This window comes from Choloepus didactylus, chromosome 8 (assembly GCF_015220235.1).
Source record: "Choloepus didactylus isolate mChoDid1 chromosome 8, mChoDid1.pri, whole genome shotgun sequence".
NCBI lineage: Eukaryota > Metazoa > Chordata > Mammalia > Pilosa > Megalonychidae > Choloepus > Choloepus didactylus.
In genome coordinates, this window is record NC_051314.1 from 14,498,048 (window position 1) to 14,520,680 (window position 22,633).

At 61.6% G+C, this 22,633-nt stretch overlaps 1 protein-coding gene across 1 annotated transcript in view; it reads right to left on the reverse strand.

Moving 5' to 3' along the window:
• Positions 1-22,487, reverse strand: part of MGAT3 (beta-1,4-mannosyl-glycoprotein 4-beta-N-acetylglucosaminyltransferase) — a 30,101-nt gene extending 7,614 nt beyond the window's left edge. Inside the window, exon 1 of the mRNA XM_037848114.1 lies at positions 22,361-22,487. The gene's annotated coding sequence lies outside the window, so the exon portion shown is untranslated. The remainder of the gene's footprint in view (positions 1-22,360) is intronic.
• Between the last annotated feature and the right edge of the window lie 146 nt (positions 22,488-22,633).

Consider the following 22,633-nt stretch of genomic DNA (forward strand, 5'->3'; position numbering starts at 1 on the left):
AATAAAAAAATTTAAAAAAAGGTGGCAGAGTTGGGACTTGAACTAGCACCATCCCTGTCTGCCCCCCACCCTGCTACTGGAGACCTGTCCCTCCCTAGTACAGGTGGCCTGGCCGTGGGCTCCTGCCCTCACTGCAAAGCTTCAAGGCATGAACCCTCCAGGCCTGACCACAGAGCTGGCGTTCGCTGACGCTCACCCACCGGCTACTGTCCTGAGCACGGTCCACACATGACCTCATTCAATCCCCCAACGCGAGGCATTTCCCCTTGTTATCCCCATTCTACAGAGTCGCAGACTGAGGCCGGAGAGACCAAGTAACTTGCCCAGGGTCTCACAAGGGTCATACCTGATTCTCTGGGGTCACTAATGGGCCCTGTGCCCCATCCATCTGCCAAAGTCCAACCCAGTTGGGGTGACGGGGACCCCACAAAGAGTCCACCAATGGCCAGTGGATGGAACAGCCAACATTGCTTTTGATCCACATGGCACCCTGCAGGTGATCACTTATCCCATATCATTCATTCACTCAGCAACTATTTCCTGAGAACCTACTGTGTGCCAGACACAGTGTTAGGCCCTGGAAACACAGAGGGGTGGAGCCTGCAAGGGGCTTGGCGGGGCAAACACACTACAAAAAAATAAAGAAACGAGTCAAATGATTTTGTATGTTAGAAAGAATTGGGCTCTGAAAAATAAAGCAGGGTAAAGGGCAGTGGTGGTAGGGGTTCGATGATGAGTAGGGAGAGCACGGCAGGCCTCCCGGAGGAGGTGACATTTGAGCAGAGTCTTGAAGCAGGTGAGGGTGCAAGGAGGATCATTCCAGGTGGCAGGAATGGCCGGCGCTCAGCCAGGGTGTGCCTGCAGAGGTGGAGTGAAGTGAGGCAGGGGAGACGGCAGATCATGCAGGGGCTGGGGCCGTGGCTGGAAACGTGGCTTTCACTGGAGGCTGCCAGCAGAGGAGGGACGTGCCCTGACTTGGGATCACTTCGGTTGCTCTGCTGAGCTAGGGAGGAGGCTGCTGCACTGTCCGGTGAGAGATGGGGAGAGAGGCGCAGGAAGTGGTCAGATTCTGAATCCGCTTCGAAGGGAGAGCCAGCAGGACTTGCTGGTGGCCTGGATGTGAAGCATGAGCAAGGAATCAAAACCGGTGGTGCCCGGAACTGGAAGGATGGAGGAGTCTGTAACGAGCTGGAGGAGCCTGCACAGCCTTCCCCGGGAATCGTGCAGCGGGCAAATGGCAGAGCTGGGATTTCAGGCCAGGCCATCTGTCTCTGCTGGGTCCGTGCCCTAACTACGGCTTCTCCTACAGATACGAGCACTGAAGCTGAGAGAGAGTGGGGGACGTGGCCAAGGTCACGCAGCTGGCTTGTGGCAGTGCTGGGACAGTAACCTCAGTCCCTGGATCCAAAGCTCATGTCCTTTTGCAAGACGCACTGTCTAGACGCTTCACGGGACAGATGGGGTGGGGAGGTGGGCAGTGCTTTGGGTCTGTGGTCCCCCTGGGGGCTCAGGGAGTAGGAGCTGTGAAAGGGGTGGTGACCATCCAGCCCACCTGCCCCCTCCTCCCACTTCCCAGGAGGCGCCTGGCTTGAGCTCCTCCAAGAACTCAGGCCCTGGAGGGGCACAGCGGTCAGAACCTCCCTGGAGGAACAAGTCTCACCAAGGAGGGACATGGGGCCTCCACGGTCTGGACCGAGGCCCTCTGAGGCCCAGGCAGGCAGCTCTGATGGAGGACCCTCTGTGGGGCCCTCCTGCTGCTGACACCTGACCCCAGGCAGCTCTGAGGCCAGACTTAGGCCCTTGGTCAGTTCAGTACAATCCTCCAAGTGTTTCTCCAGTGCCTGCTCTGTGCCAGGCTCTTCCTCTCTCGAAACCAAGCACCTCCGCCTTGGGCCACGGCCTGCCCCAATCCCTCCCAACCCGGGAGGTCCCACCTCCCAGCCTGCCCATGTCTCCTTCCCTTAACTTCCGGTGCAGCTCTCCCTGATTCCCTGCAAAGAGCACTTGTCTGGGAGCCACACCTTCTAGGTCTGTATCACTGTTAACTCAGCAGGTCACTCAGCCTCTCTGGGGGTCAACTTCCTCATCTGTAAAATGGACACAAATATCCTTGCCCTGCCCACTTCACATGAGATACCAAATCGGAGACTGAGTCACAACCCTGGCCCCCTGCCCTGCCCTTGGCTAGCGATTGTCACACTGGGCTCGTCTCCCCTGATGTCTTTCTTCCCAGCTGGACCGTGAGGTCCCGGGGCATGAGCTGGACACAGTAGGTGCCATGCCCTGGCCTCCTCACATGCTCACTGTCACATGCACGTGCAGACTCTGGAGCCCAACCGCTTCATTCAAATCCTGGCTCTGCCATTCCCCATCTGTGCATCCTTGGGCAGAGTGACAACCTCTCTGTGCCTCCATTTCCTCATCTATAAAATGAAGGTTCAACAAGTGAACCCACGTGAAGTGCCTGGCACACAGCACACACTCAGTATGCATTAGCTGTTACTATTGCTACAGCAGGACAGAGGGGGACCTTCAGGTGGGAGCACGGCACAAGCAAAGGCTGGGGGGTGCTCAGCCCGTCTCAGAGCAGGAAGGAGCAGAGCTCAGGGCTGAGCAAGGGAGACAAGGGCAAAACCAGAGCCTGCTGGGGTGGGCTGAGAAACAGTGCCAGCTTCCTGGGGCCGCTGGGGAAGAGGTTCCTGGAGGCTAAGAGCCCACCTGGAAATCTCCCTGCCACCAGCTGCCAAACGGCCCATGAGTTGCACCCAGCCCCAGAGGCCCATCTGGGTGGGGGTGGACCAGGTGCTTCTGGGCAGCCAGATAATCATGGATGCGGAACCGAGGCTGTCCCATGCGGGCAAGACAAGCCCACCTCTGGCCCCCTCTGGCCCTGACTCGAGGGCCATGGTCATGCCCTGGAAGGTGCCAGCTGGACCTTCCCCCCTTCCCTCCCTCTCCTCACTTCTCCTCTCCCCTTCTCCCTTCTCCTCGTGCTTTTTTCCTTGGATGAGCTTGCACCCCGTGACCTAGCTGTGACCTTGGGGTCAGGGCTTAAGGCTCCCGGCTGGAGAGAAGAGGGGAGCTCCCTGGGAGCCGCAGGCTGTGACCGCAGGGCCGTCCAAGCGGCCAGCAGCCTCCCAGGCTGCAGACGGGCTGACAGCTGTCACCAGGGCGAAGGGAGACTCCCGCGGAGCTCTCCGTGGTCCTGAGCGTGCCTGCGCTGACCAGGGTCCTAGCTCGGCCCTGGGGAGCCCTCGCCCTGCTCAGCCCCCACCCCCACCAGCCTCCTCAGTGATGCCGAGGGCCCAGGCCCTAATGGCCACAGCCCCCGCCCACCCCTCTGCCCTGCCCCTCCCCACCCGCCTCAGTGCTCTCACGATGCCTGATCCCTGGGTGTCCACAGCTCTGCGACAGCCACCTGGCACTTGACTCCTTTAACTGGGAGACCGAGCCAACTGCCCATGTGTGTGTCCAACAGCGAGCCAGGCCCGATACCCAGGAGGTGCTCAGGGCAACCTGGGAATGGAATAGCAGACTCCCTGGGGGCATCTTGGAGGTCACCCAGCGTGCCCTGTCCCTGTCCCGGGCAGGAACTGGCCCATCTACACCCGCCAGCCTGAGCATTTTTGGGGGTGGGCCCTCACCTCCGCTCCCGGAGTTAGCTCCACCTGCTAAACAAGGCATCCAGACTTGGAGCTGACATGTGCCTCCCTGGACCGTCCTTCACTCCAGCCCAGGACGTACCCACACGACCCGGGGCTCTCCCTGTATCTGAGAGGATGGCAGGAGGTGGCATCTTTGCAGCAAACCCTGCCATGTCCAGCAGCTCCGGGCACAGGGGAGGGCAGTGATGACACTGGCCTGGGCCTGGACGCTGCCTCTGACCTTGGGCAAGTTACTCCATGTCACTGGGCCTCAGGCCCCCCTGTCTGTAAAATGGAAGGTTAAGAGTCCCTGTCTCATAGGGTTGTGGGGACAGTGAAACGAGTGACTCCACGGAAAGGACTAGGATCTATGTCTAGACATCCAGTGAGGGCTCAGTAAGCGTTGGTCTCTGTTGGTGCTCGGAGTCAGGAGGGTTTGGTTTGAATCCAGTGCTGTGACTTACTGGCTGTGTGCCCCTAGGCAAGCCACTTGGCCTCTCTGGGCCTCAGACATGCTCCCCCCCTTCCCCTGCAGTCCCCTGGGAGGCCTGGAGCAGCTGTGGGGTCAGCGCATCCTGCACAGAGCCTGGCAGTTGGTAGGTGCTCAATAAACACCCATTTCTTTCTTTCCTTCCTTCTGCTCCTTCCTTCCTTTTGCCAATCGCCTAGAACGACCCACTGAACATGCTGGGCCTTGTTTCCAGCCCACCTTTTTGAACTGGGCCAGTTGGGAGCTGCTTGCCACTGGCTGGCACCTACCACCCGATAGGGCGTTTCTCAGACTTGTCAGGCTTTGAGGACCTGAGACCAGAATCGGGGAATCTGGAGCCTTTTTGAGGTCCAGTCCCCACTCGCAGGGTCCAAAGGGCTCAAGGAAGAATACTGTGCAAACCTTCACCCCGGGCAGTGCCCTGCTGAGTGCCCACTGCCTCTGCTTGTCCTGTCTCTAGTACAGCCCATTCCAAGCCCTTTGGGCTGCTAGAAATTCTTCCTTCTGTTGACCTAAATCAGCCTCCTTGGAGCTTCCATTACTGGTTCCAGTTCCTTCCTCAGGCCCAAGCAGAGAAAGTCAGCATCTTCGGGATCATCTCTGGCACCAAATAAGCGTCCTTCCGCCTTGAAGTTTCATGACCCCCTAGGGAGGCTGACGGGAGAGGAGGCGGCTGCAGATCACAGCAGATCCCAGAACTCAGGTGAGATGCAAGAAACAACCCGTGTTTACTCCTTCAGCTCTCCCAACCTTTATCCACTCCTTCGATTAATATCCATCAGGCAGGGCTCCAAGAGGGTCATGGAGGGGTCACTGCACAGAAACTATCATCCAGGCCACCAGGGGACATTTGCCAAGGCCTTTCTGTGTGTCAGGCACTGCCGCTGTGAGGCACGGAGAGGATTCAAGGGCTGATTCGGGGGCTAACCGTGGAGGCGGGTAGTGTGTCTCCATTTTGTAGATGGGGAAATGGAGGCCTGAAGAGGTTAAGCTACTCGACCAACTACCTGCAGCTTTGGGTGGCTCGGGTGGTCCCCAGTGTCCTCTACCTGCTGACAGACCTGGGGCCCAGAGGGGCTGCAGACTTGGGGGTCCTGGCCCAGGCTGGACGTGAATGGCCTGGCAGAAGACAGTCCAGGACACCATGTCCCAAGGCCCTAGGGATTTCTGTTCCCAGCATGCCCGGGAGAGCCTGTTTGGGGGCCGGGTCTGCCAAGGAGCCTCTCTGCCCTGGAGGCCAGGCTTAGCCCTTGCAGACCCCATTCACCATGGAGCAGAGGGGCAGCCCCTGCTATGCCCATCCAGGGATGAGAGAACCAAGGTTCAGAGAGGGGGCAGAGCTAGGCTGGGAGCCAGTTCTCAGACCAGCCAGGCACCCAGCCCGGCAGAAAACTCAATTCCCTTTGGCACAGGAGTCTGGGTCCCACAGTCAGCCCCACTCTCGCTGCTGGCTCCACTCCAGGATGGGGGCCTCCAGAAGGCCCCCCCCCATAGGAGGCTCTCACTCCAATGCCCACCCCCAGGGGCCATCCCCACGGCGAGCCCCCCCACAACCAGCCCCTGCCTGCCCTGGCCTTCTACTTCCTCCAAAGCCCTGCTCGCTCTGCTCCGCCGCATCCCAGTCCCTGCAGGCCCCGGAGAACTTTCCCACAGAGCGGCTGGCACGTGCCTGGGAAAGTTGGTTTCCAAGGCTGGACCCGCCCGGCTCCCTGGGGCCTCCTCCCCTCCCCACAAGGGCCATTGGCTCACTCAGCACATCAGCCGCTGGTCCCCAGAGGCCCTGGACAGCGCAGATATAGAACATTTCCACCATCGTGGAATGTGCTTTTGGGTGGCGCTGGAAGCTAAACACATTTGTCATCCTCCGGCACCGGCCCAGAAACCTTCGGTGGCTTCCACTGCCCAGGAATGCGGCGCGCTGCCCTGCGACTGCGCCTCCCACATCTTCCCCGTCTTGCCCACCCCGATCCCGTGCCTAGCAGGGCCGGGCATCAGCTGGGGGCCTTACATAAGCTTACCCACGCGGCCGCTCTCGGAGACGGGCATTGTTACCCCACTTTACAGATGAGGAAACTGAGGCTCAGAGGGTAAAGTAACTTGCAGAGCATTCCTCTGGCCAACATGAGGGCTCCGTTTAAGGGTGGGGAGGGGTGGGGAGCAGAGCCAGGTGAGGGTGGTGGCGAGTGTTCAGCGAGGACCCAGCACATGGTGGCGCCTGAGGGAGGGACGTGAGGTGGGAGAAGTGCAGGGAGGAAGGGACCCAGGCTTGGGGCCGCCTGCGAGTGACAGGCAGTGTGAGACGGGCAAGACGGCGGGCTGGAGTGTGGCCTTGGGACGCTGGCCTGGAAAGGCGGGAAGGAAGGGAGGCTGCCAGTGGGACCCAGGGCAGGTCTCGGAAGGAGGAAGGCAGGGACGGTCACAGCCATGGAGAAGCAGGTGTGGGGAGGCCGCCAGGAACCCACGTGCAGGGAGAACACCACGTGCCCTGAGGCAAGGGCAGGGGCCCAAGGGTGCAGCCGGGCGGTCAGAGGGGCGTGGGGAGCAGGGGGCTGCACTCAGACCCCGTGGCCCAGGCTGGAAGGCCAGTCACACACTTCCGGGAGGCCCTGAGCACGTGTCTCCATCTTCCGGGCCTCAGTTTCCTCCTCAGTAAAATGGGGCAGACTGGAGCCTCGTCAGTCACAGGGCCGTGGGGAGCATTTCGCGTCACCTGCTGTGCCTGCCCCTGGCACACGGGGGGTGGGGCCAGGTAAGTGCACATGCGGTGAGGGGCACACGGGGCTCAGGGGCGGATGACGGAGGGAGTCGGTGGCCTGGGCACGTGAGGACGGAGAAGGATCTCTTGGCGAGCAGGGGTGGGTAGCGGGCAGGGCGACAGGCACAGAGACGGAGACACCCCCAGGGGAGGCCCCGGGGGGCCCTGAGAACAGCTGCTCCCAAAGGCTCCCTGGAACTCCCCGCCTGGTGTCCCCAGGGCCAGCGGATGAGGTGGAGTGAAGTGGAGCAGAGGACATGGATGAAGCCCAGGGATCCACCAAGGAAAGAATATCAAGAAGACACTCTCTCAGCTTTTGATTTTATAGAGTCCTCAGAAGATTTTGTTTGAAGAAAAACTTTACACTAAAAAGTCCAGAAGCCCGTGCTGGGACTCCACCCCATCAGTCTGCAGGCAGGTGAGTCTCGCAGGGTGTGCTGAGGACCTCAGGGGCTGCGAAGCCTGGGCACCCCTCTTGGTCACCCCCTCTTGACTCAGCTACCCTGATGCAGATAACCCCTAACTCAGCAGGGGTGACTGGGGTCCCGGAAGATGACGCCCACATCACCATCACCACCTCCATCACGGCTGTACTGTTTCCCCTGGAGCCAGATGCCACGTGCCCCAGGCCTTATTTCATTCATTCACACGGAAACCGGGGGGCGGAGGCGCAGAGGCCGAGGCGACAGGCTCAGACAGCACCTGGCAGCAGCAGAAGCAGGAGCCGCTCACTCCCACGGCCTCGGGGGCTCCTCGCTGGGGACTTCAGGACCACATCTGGGCTGCTGGCCCCACCAGACCTGCCGAGGCCACCCACGCGGACAGGCCCCGGGGAGCTGTGTGTAGCAGGGCACGAAGGTGCACCCACCCCCCATCCTGCCAGCTGCCCGGCCCTGCTCCCACCGATAGCCTGGGGGACACTCTGACTCCCCCCACCCCATCCAAAGCCACCTCTCACCTGCCTGTAATTGCATGAACCCCACTCTGGGGCAGCTGCTCTGTGAGACTGCTCACTGGTAATTTTAGAACCATTTTCCACAAAGCCTAGGGTACCCCAAAAGGCTGAGGGCTGGAGACCCCAGAGCAGCCCTTCCCATCCCTGCACCCAACTCCCAGTGGAGCAAATTACTCTGGACACTGCCCAGTGTTGGGGTCCCCGGCAGCTTGAAGAGGGGTCTGGGAACCTCCGAGGTGAGGCCTGCCTGGAATCCAGGAGCCTGAAGCTCCTCAGTGGCCTAGCTCCAACCTCTGACCCCTAGCCCAGGCCCCCCACAATCCTACAGCCACTGCCCATCGCCCCTGGACATCTGGCCCCAACGTCCCCCTCTCCATTAGTCCCCCCAGTCCTGCTCCCAGGGACCTCGGAGACAGTGAGGGAGGCCCCCTGAGACCACACCGGCCATTTGGGGGCACCTACGAGCTTGCTGTGTGCCTGACCCCAGCTGCCTGCACAACTGGGGGGACGCCCAGTGCCCCTGAGCCCAAGGCCACCCCCCACCTGCCTGTAACTGTCCGGTGGGGAGAAGATAGGGAGGGTGGTCCCTAATTCTGACCTCATGTCTCTCCTTCACAGATGAGGAAACCGAGGTTCAGGGTGTCGCCTGACAAGCTGCCCTCCGGCAGCAGCCCCTCCCATCCCCTCGGCCCCTCCAGCCATCACTGCCAACCGACCGGCACCTGCCTCGGCCCCCGGAGCTCTGTACAGGGTGGGGTGTCAGGGAGGCGTCTGTGTGGGGCGTCATCCCTGCCACTGGCTGCCAGCTGTCCTTCACCTGGGCTGGTGTCCCTGCCCCGCCTCCAGGTGGGCCACCCCCTTGCTCAGCATTTTCAGTGGCCACAGGTGGGGTCCGAGGAGGAGCTGGGAAATAAACCCTCCCCGCCCGGTGGGCCCAGCATCCCAAACAAGGCTGGGGGCAGCCGGGGGAAGCTGGGACGAGCCAAGACCCTTAACTCTCCACTCAGGGCCCTGGGGAGGAGCCTGCCTCTCTCCCACTGCAAGTGGGCCCAGGGCTGTCCACACCTTCCCTGTAGGGTGGGGAGCAGAGACGGGCTCCATGGGTGGCTGGACTATGATGAGAAACTGGGGGCCCCAGAGAAAATCCCCAAATAGTTATTGTACTGCCCGTGTCTGCCACCAGCACTCATTCCTTTATGGTAAGAATTGGCCCCCCACCCCCCAAGAGGGTAAAGGGAACAGGGCTGGAGGGTGCTGGGGGCCGTGCTTCTGGGGAGGAAGAGGGTGGGAGGGTCACGTGGCCTCCAGGGCCTTTGCACACGAGGCCCCCACTCTGTGGGCAACCCCTTTCCCCCTCCTCAGGCCTCAGCTTAGCCTCCCCTGGGGGGCTCCCTCAGACCCCACCTGCTCAGGGGCATCTCGACTTTCCCCTCAGCTGCCCCCACAGCCCGGACAGAATAGTCCTGTGTGCCTGGCCGCTGCCCGCTGCCACTGAGGGCAAAGGAGGGCCTGGGGTCCTTGGGCAGGTGGCACCGCCCTTCTGTGCCTCAGTGTCCCTCACCCGCCAGAAGTGCTGGGGCCAGGTGGGAAGGAGGCCTGGTGTGCGTGTTGTTTGGGGGAGACTTCTCACAACAGCACGCAGGGAGAGGCTGGCCGGATGTATGGCTGGGAGGGCAGCCAAACCTCGTATTTATTAATAGGGCAGATAATCATTAACAGAACTTCTGATTGGAGGAAGAAGAACCTGGCTTCTCCCAATTCACAAACAGGCACATGTTGTTCATCCTCCAACAAAAGGCCCTGTCCCAGCTTATGGCTGACGTCCTGAGCGGACCCCCCAAGACGCGGCCTGCTGCCCAGCTCCTGGCACTTGGCCTTCCACAGCCACGTAACCAGCCCTGTCCGGAAAAGAGAAAGGAGCAGGAGCAGGCGGGGTTAAACCCAGGGGCCAGGCTGCGAGGCCAGATCTGCCCTGCCTCAACCTCCACATCTGCAGAATGGGGATGACAAGGCCCCCACCTCCCAGACAGCTGTGAGGACAAAGAGAGGCCCTGAGGCAGAGGGGTGTCAGCAGCTCTGGGCTGGAGACCAGCAGTGGTCTGAGAGGGGGTGGCCTTTGCCAGCTCACAGGGGGAGGGGAAGATGGACCTGCGAGCTCTCTGCCTCGACGAGAAAGAATGCCTGTTTCTGGCCCAGTGCTGGGCGGGATGCCCACCAGTGTCGGGGTGTGTGGGGGATGGCTAAGGGGAAACAGATCCCTGGTCTGGGGTCAAAAGGGTGTATTCAAACCCTGCCCCTACCACTCTCACCCCCCATGTGGCCTTGGGCAGGTCATTTAACATCGCTGAGCCTCAATGTCCCCATCTGCAAGGTGGGACTGTCCCAGCCCGCTAGCACGTGATCATTCCACGGGCAACACAGCCCGCGTCTCTGTGCTCCCGAGGTGGGGGTCCAGGGCCCCTCTCCACAGGGCCTCACCACGGGCCTGGCTGGGGGGCCGCCAGGCTGATGGCACGTCCCTCCAAAACACACCCAGGAAAAGGCAGCTCAAAGGCTCCTCAAAAAATTAAACATAGAATTACCACGTGACCCAACAATCCTACTCCTAGTTATGGACTCAAAAGAACCGGAAGCAGGGACTCGAACAGATATTTGTAACATCACAGCAGAAGTGTTCACAACCACCAAAAGGTCGACGCAACCCAAGTGTCCACCAACTGGTGAGCGGATAAACAACGTAGCGCATCCGTACAATGGAATATTATCCAGCCGTAAAAAGAAGCGAAGGCTGGGACATGTTACAGCCTGGATGGACCTTAAGACATTGTGTCGTGTGAAATAAGCCAGACCCCAAAGGACAAACATTCTATGATCTTGCGTGTATGAAACAGTGTAAGTAAATTTAAAGAGACAGAAAGCAGAATAGTGGTGACCAGGGGCCAGGGGCAGGGAAGGGGAAGTCGATGCGAAACAGGATACAGACTTTGTTTGGGGCGTCGGGAAGGTTATGGCCACGGATGGTGGGGATGGTAGCACAACACAGTATCATTAATGCCACTGAAATGCACAATTAAAAATGGTTAAAATGGGAAATTCTGTATCTATGTTGCGATGAAGAAATTTAAACAAGCAAATGAATGTGCCCAGGGCCTGATCCCTCTCCTTCTCCGCGGCCAGCTTGGCCCTCGCTGGCCCTGCCTCCCTCGGCCTCTGCAGCACCCGGGGTGACCACCGAGCCCCCAGCAGGCCACGGCCCTGCCTGGCCCCAGGGCCTCCCGTGGCCGCCCACGACACACTGAATGAAGCCACACTCCCCTCCACCCCAGGGGCCCTGCCCAGCGTGAGCCCCATGTCTTCACCGACCCACCTCCCCTGTCCACTCTGCTCCTGGGTGCCCTCACCACCCCACCCCAGTCCCATCACCGGGTCCCTGCACCAGATGCTCGTCCCTCAGATGTCCACGTGCGGCCACCTCCTCGTCCTCCAGACGCTGGCTCAGAGCACCCTCCCCACACTCCCTTTCCCCTGTGTCCTCTGTAACACTCATCACTTCCCAAAACACCGTCTCCTGGTTTGCATTTATGGTCTGCCTCGCCCACCTCCACCCTGGCCCAAAGTTCAACGAGGGCAAAGCGGGCCGCCCTGGGCCCCGGTCAGGAGCAGGTGCCCTGTACGTGGTGGCTGAATGATGGCGGAGCAGTGCAGACACACACGGGACGCCAAGGGAGCCGGTGACAGATGCCGAGTGAGCCTTATCCTCTGGTCTGGGGGCGACTGAGCTGTGGGCCTGCTGGCACCCACCCACATGGGTCAGGGCGCCCTCCCTCGCCCAGTGGTCCGGCCCTGCTGAGCTCAGCGGCCCCCTGCCCTGGCAGCCCCGGTGGTGCCAGCTCCCCTCCCGCGCAGGCTCGTCCATCCTCCAGGGACAACGTACAAAGGGCCACTTCAGAGCGGGAGCCCCAGTGCCATCTCCCGCCCAGAAGGCCCGGGGCTGGGGGAAGGGAGGGAGGGCACCCCTGTCCCTGCCCCTGAACCCACAGGGACTTCTGCAGCATCGGGGCAGGCGATGGCATCCAGCGGCAGCTGGAGAAGCTCTGTGTGGGCCCCGGGCTCCCCCGGCACACCGAGGAGGGGGGTGCCGAGCACAGGGTGGCAGAGGTTGGGCCACATGGACCTAGGGGTCGGGGCGGGCAGCACTCCCAGGGGACAGCAGGGAGCTGATGGACCTAGGGGTTGACGCAGATGGGCAGCACGGAGGGCAGCAGGCAGGGCACATATCCTGCCCGGGCAGCTCACTCAGTGGAGCCCCCTGCATTGCAAACAAGGCTCAAAGAACTCTCTCCAAGGGCCCTTCCAACAACTGAGCAGACGCCTTGACCCGGCCTGGCACTGCGGGAGGCTCTGACAGCTTCAGGCATCACTGGCTTTTCTCCTTCTGGGCCCTTCCACCCGGTAGCCCATGCCCAGAACTCTGGAGCCACCCTAAATCCTCCCCTCTCACTGACCCCCACGTCCACAGGGCCGCCCACTGGGCCCCCGGCCCTGTCCCCGCAAGCCAAGGCAAAGCCCCATCTGACGCTGCTCCTCCCAGCTGCAGGGACGGACTTCTGCTCAGGCCCTGTTCCCGGCTCTCGGGATAAAGTCTAATTCTCTAAGGGTGCGCAGAGGTTTCTATGTAATCTCATACTTCCCCCTGCCCCCGTGCCCGTCTCCGGAGAGTTCCCCTGAGTGGCACTTCCTCCCACAGGCCTCCCTGACCGTGGCCGCGGAAAGATCCCGCCTGTCCCACCACTGGCGCCTGGACTGCCCTGGAGCCCTTCACCCCACAGGCCGGGTTCCTGGCCCCCAGCACAGAGCTGCCCAGAGGAGCTGCCTGGCATCAAGCTGTCGGATGGATGGACGACCCCTCCCCAAAAATCCACACCCACACCTTCCAGATGCTGCCGGGCACTCAGGCCTGGCCTGGGGCTCAGTGTAGTGGCCCAGGGTTCTAGTCCTGCCTGCCCTGTGACTGAGCTCGTCACAGCCTCCCCCAAAGCGGCTCATCTCTGTGAACTCGAAGAGTCCCTTCCAAACCCCACAGTGGATGCCAGTGTTGGAGGGAGGAGGGGAGCAAGCGAGCAGCTGCGTGGCCCAGGAGGGATACAGGAGGGAGGAGGGTGGGCATGAAGAGACGGCCATGGGTGGGTTAGCTGGAGTCCACCCCGCTGGGCACAGGCACCACCGCCCCGGCTTGTGAGCTCCCGGGGAGGCGTCCAGCGGGCAGCTGCTGAGCACGGAGGGCCGTGGCTCTGCCTTGACCAGCTCTGGGACCCCAGGCGAGCCCCTCCCCTCCCGGGCCTGTTGGCCTCAGCATAAAAGGGGTCCTTGGGAGGACCTGGGGAGGAGGTGGGGTGGCAGCGTCCCTCCTGCCACCAGAAAGTCCGTGTGTCCAGCGTAACTCCTGGCAGAGCGAGGGCACAGCTGTTGGCTCTGCCGGCCCCACGGTGAAGCCGGAACAATGAACGCTTTATCTTTTCTCTCCCCAGTCGCCCTCCATCCACCCTGCCTGCCCCTGACGCCCGTTCTCCTCTGGTCTCAGACTGGGGCTCCAGCCGAGAGCCAGCCTGGGGTAGAGCGACTGCTGTGTAGACGGCACTACCTGTGGGCGGCCGTCTTTGGCTTAAAGGTTTGGTTTGTTTCTCGCAGTGAGGGGGCCCCTCCTGGTTCACTCCCCCCAGCACCCACAGACCCCAAGAAAGTGCTCAGTGAGCAAATTCTGTCTGGATGAATGAACATCTTCATTTGAGTGACGTGCTCAGCCCTCGAGGCCTCTGACGGTGAGGACGGAGCCCGGAGGCAATGGGCTGCCTGTCTGGCTGGTTTTAGGAAAACACGAAGCGGCCAGCGTTTTCCCGTGAGGGGCCCCTGTGGGACAGGACCTGACCGTCTCCCCCAGAGGAGCCCCCCGAATGGCTGGGGAGCCCACGCAGGCCGCACTGCGGGCACTGCTCCTCCATGTGGTGGGACCCCTACCCTTCAGGGCCCTCCGATCACCTCCCAGCCCCTCCCACTTCACAGAGCCACACGCAGGGGTCAAATGTCCCGCTGACATCAGGGAAACAGACAGAAAACCAAAGAGCAGCAATAAAAGTCCATCACTGCAAGGTGAGAGCAGAAACTGTAGGAGAGGGGCAGCCAGGGCCCTGCCTCAGCTCAGCCCTGACTTCCTGGGGGGCCCTGAGCACCCAGGATGTCTCATGTCCTCACAGCACCCCCATTTCACAGGTGAGGAAACCGAGGCTCGGAGACTACAGTGACTTGTCCAAGTTTGTGTAGCCGTAGGCTACGGGGAGACCCTGTACCCTGGCCTGCTCGGCAGCCACCGTGAATGTGTGTCCACTGCTGTGCCTCAGTTTCCCCACTGACCACGGAGGGCCTGGACGGAATCTTCAGTGCCCCGTGTTCTAGAAGGCCTGCTACTTGACGCCCTCCCCCAAGTTCCGTATTCCGGCTTCTCGGGTCTGCATCTTAGGGTTCCATTTTCCAGGGCCACGTGCTAGTCTCTGGTCCCCAAGTTCTCCTCTCCCAGGAAGTTCTGCATCACAGTTCTTCCAGCCTGGCCAGCATGCTCCAGTCACTGTTGCCCCTTCAGGGCGCTGTAACCCCCACCCCCGGCACCCCGCGGAGCTCACTGCCCACCACCCAATGCCCTCGGCCCCAGGGACAGCCTCCTAGGCGCCAGGCCCCAACCCCCACGGGCACACGGTCCTCCCATCCGCCCAGGCCGAGGGCTTCCTCTACAGCCGCCAGCGACCAGCAGGGCCCAGCCCCGGGAGGCCCTTCTCCAGCTGGGAGAGGCTGGAACGGCTGCCCAAGGAGGGTGGCGGCACCTGGGAGGAGCGGGGAGGCCAGCCAGGCCGAGAGCCCAGCCCAGCCCAGCCAAGGCCCGAGAACCACAGCACCCCTGATGGGCTGGGGCGGGCAGTGCAGGGGAAGGAGAAGCAAAGGCCGGGGCAGCCTCGTTGGATGGAGATCAAAGGTGTTTGGATGGAATTCTCAGGGGGCTGCACCCCGGTTGCCCCAGGCCTGGGCTCCCACCCACCCAACTCCAGGAGTGTGACGGACGCAGGCCTTTTGCTGCAAGTGTACCCGTTGGGGGGATGCACGGGTGAGACCCCACGGCCGGTCCCTCTGGAGGCTCCTGCAGGAGAGTGACCCCAGAAGGGCTGTTCCCAAGACCCCTTTTCTTCCCCCTCTCCTTTAGATGGGAATGTCATGTTTCTGGCTATAAAGTTTCTCATGCATTCTAGACAATCTGGAAAGCCCAGTGAAAGAAACAGGGCATATCCCACCACCTGCCACCCCTTGGCTAACGTTTTGGCCTAAGTTCTCACAGGCTTTTTATTTCCTGTACACCTTTCTGCTGGAATGAACCATCAACATGGATTTCCTGGCAGCTTTGGGGTGTTTTTATCTAATGAGCGAGGACTAGAACCCCTGAGACTTTGCCCTCCTTAGCTCCTTCTCACCTGCCTCCAGCCCTGACCTGGATCCTGATGAGAAAACGCTGGCCAGAAGATGGGGGTGGGTGGTGGGCAGAGCCCTGTGGCCCGGACTCCCCTCCTGCAGGCCACCAAGAGGACCCTCGGCCACACCCCCAAGTCCCGAGCACCCTTGGGCCTCCATGTCCCCTCCTGGAATGGTGTGCCCAGCCCCCCCTCCCGGGGCTGAGGTGGGAGTCACTGAAACTGGGCTGTCCCTTCCGGTGGTCCCAGGAGTGGCGCCAGTGGGCCCCGTGTCTTCCCCACACCTTCCCTGGCTATCGAAACAACCCCCTGCAGCCAGCCCTGGTGACCCACCCAGCAAAGGCACTGTCCGAAACCAAGCCAGTCCTCTCTTCACTCGATGGGCATTTCCTGCCAGGCCTGTGTGACAATAAGGCCCTGAGGTAACAAGAAGCACCGGACCTGCCCCGTCCTCAAGGTTCTCACCATCTGCAGGGCAGACAGACAGACTTCTCCAGCAATGCCCTAACAAGCTGTCACCGGCGACCAGCTTTGGCCCGCCCGTGGGGCAGGGGTCAGCCACAGCTTCCTGGAGGGATCGTAAAGGAGGGACCAGCCCCATCCAGGAAAAGAGGAGGGGATGGGCATCCTAGATAGCACCACGGCACCTGCAAAGGATCTGAGGCTGGAGGGCACGCCCGCCCTCTCCACACGTGCAAGTGTCTGGAGGCAGAACCCTGGCTTCAGCCACAACCCCCAGTGACAGGTGCAGGGCCTCACCCAAGCTCACGTGTGGCCCTAACCTTTCTGGCCAGCCCCAGAGCTAGCCTGAGGATACCTGGTCCCTGGGCACGGGATGGGGGTTAGCCTGGGTGCCCTATGGGGCACACCCCACCGCCCAGCTCGTCCCCCCTGCTGCATTTCCCTCCAGTGACATTAACAGGGGTCATTCTATGCAGCCAATCCGTCTGCCTGGTCTGCCCCAGACTGGCCTCAACTCCCCTGGACGTGTGGGGTGCAACACTGGTGAACCACCCATGCTCTCCGGGCCTCTGCTGAAAGATCAAAGACTGTCTAGGTTGGTCCAAGGTCCGAGACAGAAAAAAGCATTCCAGACGGGGCCAAAGGGCCACCTGCGGCATCGGGGACCTGCCCCACCTCCTGACGCCAGGCCCCCGACCCATGTGGGCTCACACACTCCTCCTATCAGACCAGGTGGAGGGCTCTCCTCGACAACTGCCAGACGCCGAGCTCGGACCCCGGGACACAGGCACAGGCAGACAGCACGGCCAGACCCCCTGGGCCACCGTGAGAATCAGATGAGAAAACACGTGTGAAGGGCTTTGCAAACTGTCAAGTGCAAGTGCAGACTCATCTATTCATTGATCCATCGGGCAGGCTCTGTCACTGCAGAGCCGCCTCGTGACCGTGGGGCCTCGACAAGTCCCCTCCCCGGTCTGGGACTCGGTTTCCACACTGTGAAACGAGACCTATGTCCCAGGGTTCCTGAAAAATTGAAATGAGGTCCTGTGAGAAAGCCCCAGCATCTGGTTCCATCCACGCCACAAATACTAACTGACGACTGCTCGTCCTCGCGGCCCTGGGAGACGGCTGGTAAGGCCCCTTCTCACCCTCCCCCCTTAATCAGCTCATCCTCGGGGTTTCTGGAAGCCGCCCTCATCCTCCAGTGTGGCACCATTCAACAAACACTTAAAGACTATTTTTCGAATGCCTTCGATGTGCTGGGCGCTATGCCAGGGCCCGATGTGTGCCAGGCCCGGGAGCCCAGCCCTTCCTTCCTGTCCTCGGCCGCCCTCCTTGCTGTCCCTTTCCTGCAGTGGCCACCATCGTTCACGCAGCTCGATCCACCCCACCGTGGGCCGGGCTCTGAGAGGCAAGGGGAGGATGCACCCTGAGAGGTTTGCCTCTAGCGTTAAGCAAGTTTTGTGTCGAGGGGCTCCCTGCCCAGCCTGGGACCCACTTTTGGGGGAGGCAGCCATGGCAGGTGTCAGGACAAAAGCTATGGGTTGCGGGGATGGCCCAGTGTGTGAAGAGCTGGGGGAAGGGATGGGAGCAGAGAACACAGGGGTGGGCACAGGGGATCCCGGGGGGGTCTCGTAAAGCCCGTGGGGCAGGGAAGAGGTTCTTAAGAATCCAGAGGCCCCTAAATTCCTGGAGCAGCATTTTAAAAACTGGTTTCTTAGCCCTCTCGTGGGTGGGACTCCCACTCAGCACGGCTGGGGGGCAGGTCTGGGAAATCTGTGCTTTCCCCAAGTTGCCCAAGGCCTGCAAGGGACAGGGCCTCAGGATGATGGGGAAGAGGGGCGTGGCAGGGGGCGCCAGGGACAGTGGCCCGGAAGCTGCAAAACAACCTTGGTGTCTGAGGCTCAGAGGCGGGAGCATGCCCTCTGGGAGCCCACAGGGCAGGGACAGCAGGTCTGGGTGGCCAAGATGGCCCAGGGGAGCAGCCTGGTCAGGCTCTGCAGACACATGGGCTGGACACCATCTCAGCCCTGCCACATCAGGAGCCCCGGGCACCCTCAGATTGCCAAGTGGGGATAATAATAGTACCTGGCTGGCGGAAGTTGCAAGGAGTCACTGGGATAATGCATGGGAATGAATGCTTGGCCCGGTGCCCGGCACATAGTAACTGCTCAATAAAGAGCAACAGATGATGGCTCGGAGGCCGGAGAGGGGAGGAAAGGCCTAGAAAGTGTCTATCGCGGCCTCTGCCGGCCAGAATCCCGGAGCCTGCCTCCAGCTGCCCTCTCTCGCCAAGACTCCCGGCTCTGGGCTGCTCCTTCTGGGAAGTTCCCGGCCTGCCCAGAGAGGGCAGCGGGAGGGCAGGCCCTGAGAAGCCCCAGTGCCCACACAGGCTTGGGCTGCCCTTCCCGGGTGATTCCCGCTTCAGTGGGAACTCAAGTCTGGAGCCAAAAAAATAAGCTCCAAGTTTGTAAAACAACAGAGTCATTAGTTGCGTGAATGATTTCTATTGTTCTTTCTCTCTCACTCTTTTTTTAACAGAAAAGATAAAAATAAGTACATTGATGGGCGTTTCCATTTCAGGTGGTGCGAGGAAAAGAATTTTGGGACCCCGATAACTTCCTGGATTGTGGGCAAGGCCTTGGGGCCCCAGGTCAGACTCACTCTAGACCACAGAAGGGTCCCCCAGGCCTTCCCCCCAGGCCTACTCCCAGCCCACAGGCAGTCCTCACCCCCTCCCACAGCCTCAGTTTCCCCTTCTGGGAGCAGGGTCCCTGTGCCCTGTGTCCATCCCTCTGGGGCCTGAGGCCATCCTCTGGGATGGTGAAGGGAAGGAATGGGCAGGACTGCTCCCCTAGGCTGAGACCCATTCATTCATTCCCTCATCCATTCATCGTGGGCATGTTTACCAAAGGCCTCCTGTAGCCTGTGAGGCAGTCACAGAAACACGCAGCAACGAGCACGCTGGAGAAGCAGGCACGCGCTCGGGGGCCCACGGCCGGGGGCCCAGGTCTCACTCGGGCTTCCCTGAGCCAGGGACATTCAAGCTAAGAGGTAAAGGCTGGGCAGGAGCCCTGAAACTGTGCCTCAGTTTCTCCACCTGTAAAAGGAGGATTCTCAGGGGGCAATAAACGTTAGCTGTTAGTATTTTTTAAGGGGAGGCAGAGTGCACCCCTGGGTGTTCAGGCCAAGGATAGCCTGTCTGATTTGGGGTGGAGGGCTGGCACCAGGGAGGAGGCAGTGCATGAGAAGGTTTTCAGTGAGTGTCAGAAAGGCAAGAGGTGGAAAACGGGGTCAGGCAGCAGGAACAGTATAAGCAAAGGAACAGCATTTGAGGCAGGGCTGTTCAGAGCTCTGTGAGGCTAAAGCTTGGGGTCCGGCCAGGCCATTTTGGGAAGGGCGCTAAGGCCAGAGAAGGGGTGAGGCCTTTGTCCTGCAGGTCGAGGGGAGGCCCAGGGAGGAGGGGCTAGGGCAGAAATGAGGCAGGGTCAGAGGTGTGGAGGGCCCCTGGAAGGTTGGACACCACAAGCTCCCCATCCCTGCTACACTCCATCCCACACTACAAGTGGGGGGATTATCTGTGAGGGTCTGGGAGCTGGGTGGGGCCCTCGGGTGGGAAGGACCCGGCTGAGGATGAGGGAGGATGGGAGGTTACTGGGTGTGGCCCTGCGCCCTTGGCCCTCTAGCCCGCGACTGCCTCTCCTGCAAACCCTTCACACCTACAGCGTCGCCTGGCAGCTCCCCAAGTCTATCCAACACACAGTCTCTGGGGCGGGGCTTTCCTCCTTGCTCAACCATCATTTATTAAGCTCCTACTGAATGCCTGGTACCTACCAGCTGCCACTGCATCACTGGTAGCCTGAATCGGCCTTGCTGGAAGGATTTACACCACAGGAATCGGCTAACACCACGGGAATCAGCTCAGACTACTCCTGCGGGACCTTTTTTCTTTTTCAGAATCTGGTTGCCAGCACACCATCAACCCCTGCCTGGGCACTGGATACAGAAAGGCAGGTCTCTGCTGGTGGGACTCACAGACAGACAGGAAGAAAGCAGAGATGTGTCCACAGGGAAGGGCTGCAGGGTCTCTGAGAAGGCTGACACAAACCCCACCAGAAACCACACCGAGCTGCTCAAATGGCAACAGTGCACACTTGATTATCTTCTAACAACCCTCTGTGGTAATTACCAGTCACCCCATTTTAGAGACAAGGAAACTAAGGCACAGAGAGGCAGAGTCATGTGCCCACACTCACACAGTAAGAAGTGATAGGGCCAGAATAATTTGAACCCAGGCCACAGGACTGGGTGTCCCTGCTAACTTCTGCACCCAAATGCCTCATAGTGTAATTACTGCAACCTGCCCCCTGCCCCCCGCAGCTGGCACAGGGCGAGGAAGATCATGGGTGTCCAGTGGTGCCAGTTGCCCAACTAGATTCTGATTTCCCTTGGGCAAGGCCTGTATCATTTCAGACACCGTGCCCCTACCTTGGGGCCTGAATGCCTAAAGAAACCTCTGGAAAGATCCCCATGTGCAGGGCTAGAGCTGGCTGGGGGAAGGGAGGCATCTTGCAGCTCAGGAAGCAGAGAGCAGGGTCCCCTGAAGGCTCTGGCTGGGGGCCAGGAGGCAGTGGGTGCCACAGGGCCAAGGCGAGGCATCTCTGCAGACCACCCTGCCTCCAGCACCCCTCATGACTCCTCTCCTCTCCTCTCCTCCCAGCACAACACGAAGACACAGACATGCAGCTCTCCCGGCTCTCGGCTCCTTCCGTACCTCACCCAGTCCTCACGTGGCCCTCTCTACGGCTGGTGAAGCTGGCCAGCCCGCCAGCTGGCATCGGCCTCCTGTTTTACAGATGATAATACCAACACAGCAGCCGGTGACTTCTGAGTCCTTTCAAGGTAACAAGCACCCCACACGCATCACCTCTGCAAGCCTCTCCACAGCAATGTGGAGTGTTCTCCCCATTTGACAGACGTGGAAACTGAGGCACAGAAAGCTGGCTGGCCTGAGGTGGTCCAGCTGCCACAGTAACAGGGCTCACGAATATGCCTCAGGCAGCCCCTCAGAAGTGGCGGGCGGCTCTGCTGGCCAGAATCACTCCCTGCTGCATGGCTCTGGCCGCCCTCAGGGGCATTGCCCACCTCCTTGCCTCCACAGGGCCCTCCTCTCCCCAGCGTCTCCCCCTCTCCTCCTCTCAGTCCTCACTCCAGCCACTCACAGGGCTTGCTCATCCCCTCCGCCCTTTCTCAACACACACCACGCACCCTCGCCCCTCTGAGCCTTTGCGCACGCTATTCCCTCTGCCCAGATGCCCTTCCCACCTTTCTCCACCAGGCCAACTCGCCCAGTCTCCCATTATCATATTCCAGAAAGTTCTCTCCCCACCTTGGGCGGGGAGCCCCTCTTTCAAACTTCCCTAGGACCCCAGGCCTATCTCCTTAGCAGTCGGCAGCCTCAATCGCTGCATGGCACTGCCAGCTTCTCCAGGTGGGGGGGCCTTGTCCTGCTCTGCCCTCCATCACCAGGCTTGGCCAGGTGCCCAGGCCTTTAGTAACTGCCCGGGTGCCCTCAACACCGCCATCAATGCAAATCTGGACAGGAATAAAAGGAGAGCTCTGTTGTAGGGGGGGAGGCCACCCTTTTCTGGGTGACCACAGAGAGACCCCCACTGGGGGAGCTCACCTGCCCACACCCCTTCTGGGCATCGGCAGAGCAGGGAGAGTCACCGTCCTCTGGCCACCAGGGTTGGCTGGGACCCATCTCTGCTCCTCGCTGCACCCGGGCTCACGCACCACCACCTCCTGCTCCCAGGCCCGCTCCCCTCCCCACCCCCGTTCCAGAACTCACTATTTGCAGATATTTATAGCGCCCTCCCCCAGCCAGGTTCCCTCCCCCGCCCTGGGCAGTGAAGTGGGAAGAGCGGGAGGCCCCCTCAGGAGAAGGTTGGGGGCCCCTTCCCCACTCGCTTCTGCCTGGTCCCCAGGGGAGCCACGGCTCCGGCCCCTGCCCCCGCCCAGCACCCCGACAATGTCTGGGCCTCGGTAGCAGCAGACCCGGGGCGGGCGGAAGGGGGTGGGAGCCGGGTGGGAAAAGGCGGGCGCCTCCTGCCCCCAGCCCCGCGCGGCGCCGGAGGTTAGGTGGGGGGCGCAGCGCACAAAGCATGGCTCGGGCCGGCGCCGCGGGGACGCCCCCCGCTCAGGCCGGGGGAGGGGGGTGCCGAAGGGAAGAAGCTCTGCCCTCCGGGGCCAGAGAAAGCTCGGCTGAGCAGCCGGGTTGGGGGAGGGGGCGCCAGAGGCGAGCAGCCTGCCTGCATCCCGCCCCCCACCTCGGCCAGAAGCGCACAACCATCCCCCACTCGGGACCTCCACCCTCGCCCCCGCCCCCGCAGGTCACGCTCAGGGAGGGGGGCTGTGGGAGCCGCGATGGAGGCGGGGGCGCAGCGACCGCGGAGGAGGCGGCGCGGAGATGGAGGCGGAGGGCCGGGAGTGCGGGGATGGAAGGGGCCGCGCCGCGGGCCCTCCAGAACGCCAGGGTCAACTCACCCATCGCCCGCCGGGTCTCAGCAGCGGCGGCAGCAGCGGCGGCGGCGGCTCCGCGGCCCCCGGGGCCCCCGGCGGGGAGATGCTGGCGTCCGCCACAGCCTCTCGCCCCATCCCGGGCTCCGGTGGCGGCGGCGGCGGCGAGCGCCCGGCATCGCTGGCGGCGCGGCCCTGGCCCGGCCCCGCTCCCGCCCCCACCCTCTCCACCCCGCCCCGCGGGCCCGGCGAGCGAACGGGCGCGGGTGGGGGGGCGCCCACGAGGCCCGCGCGCCGAGG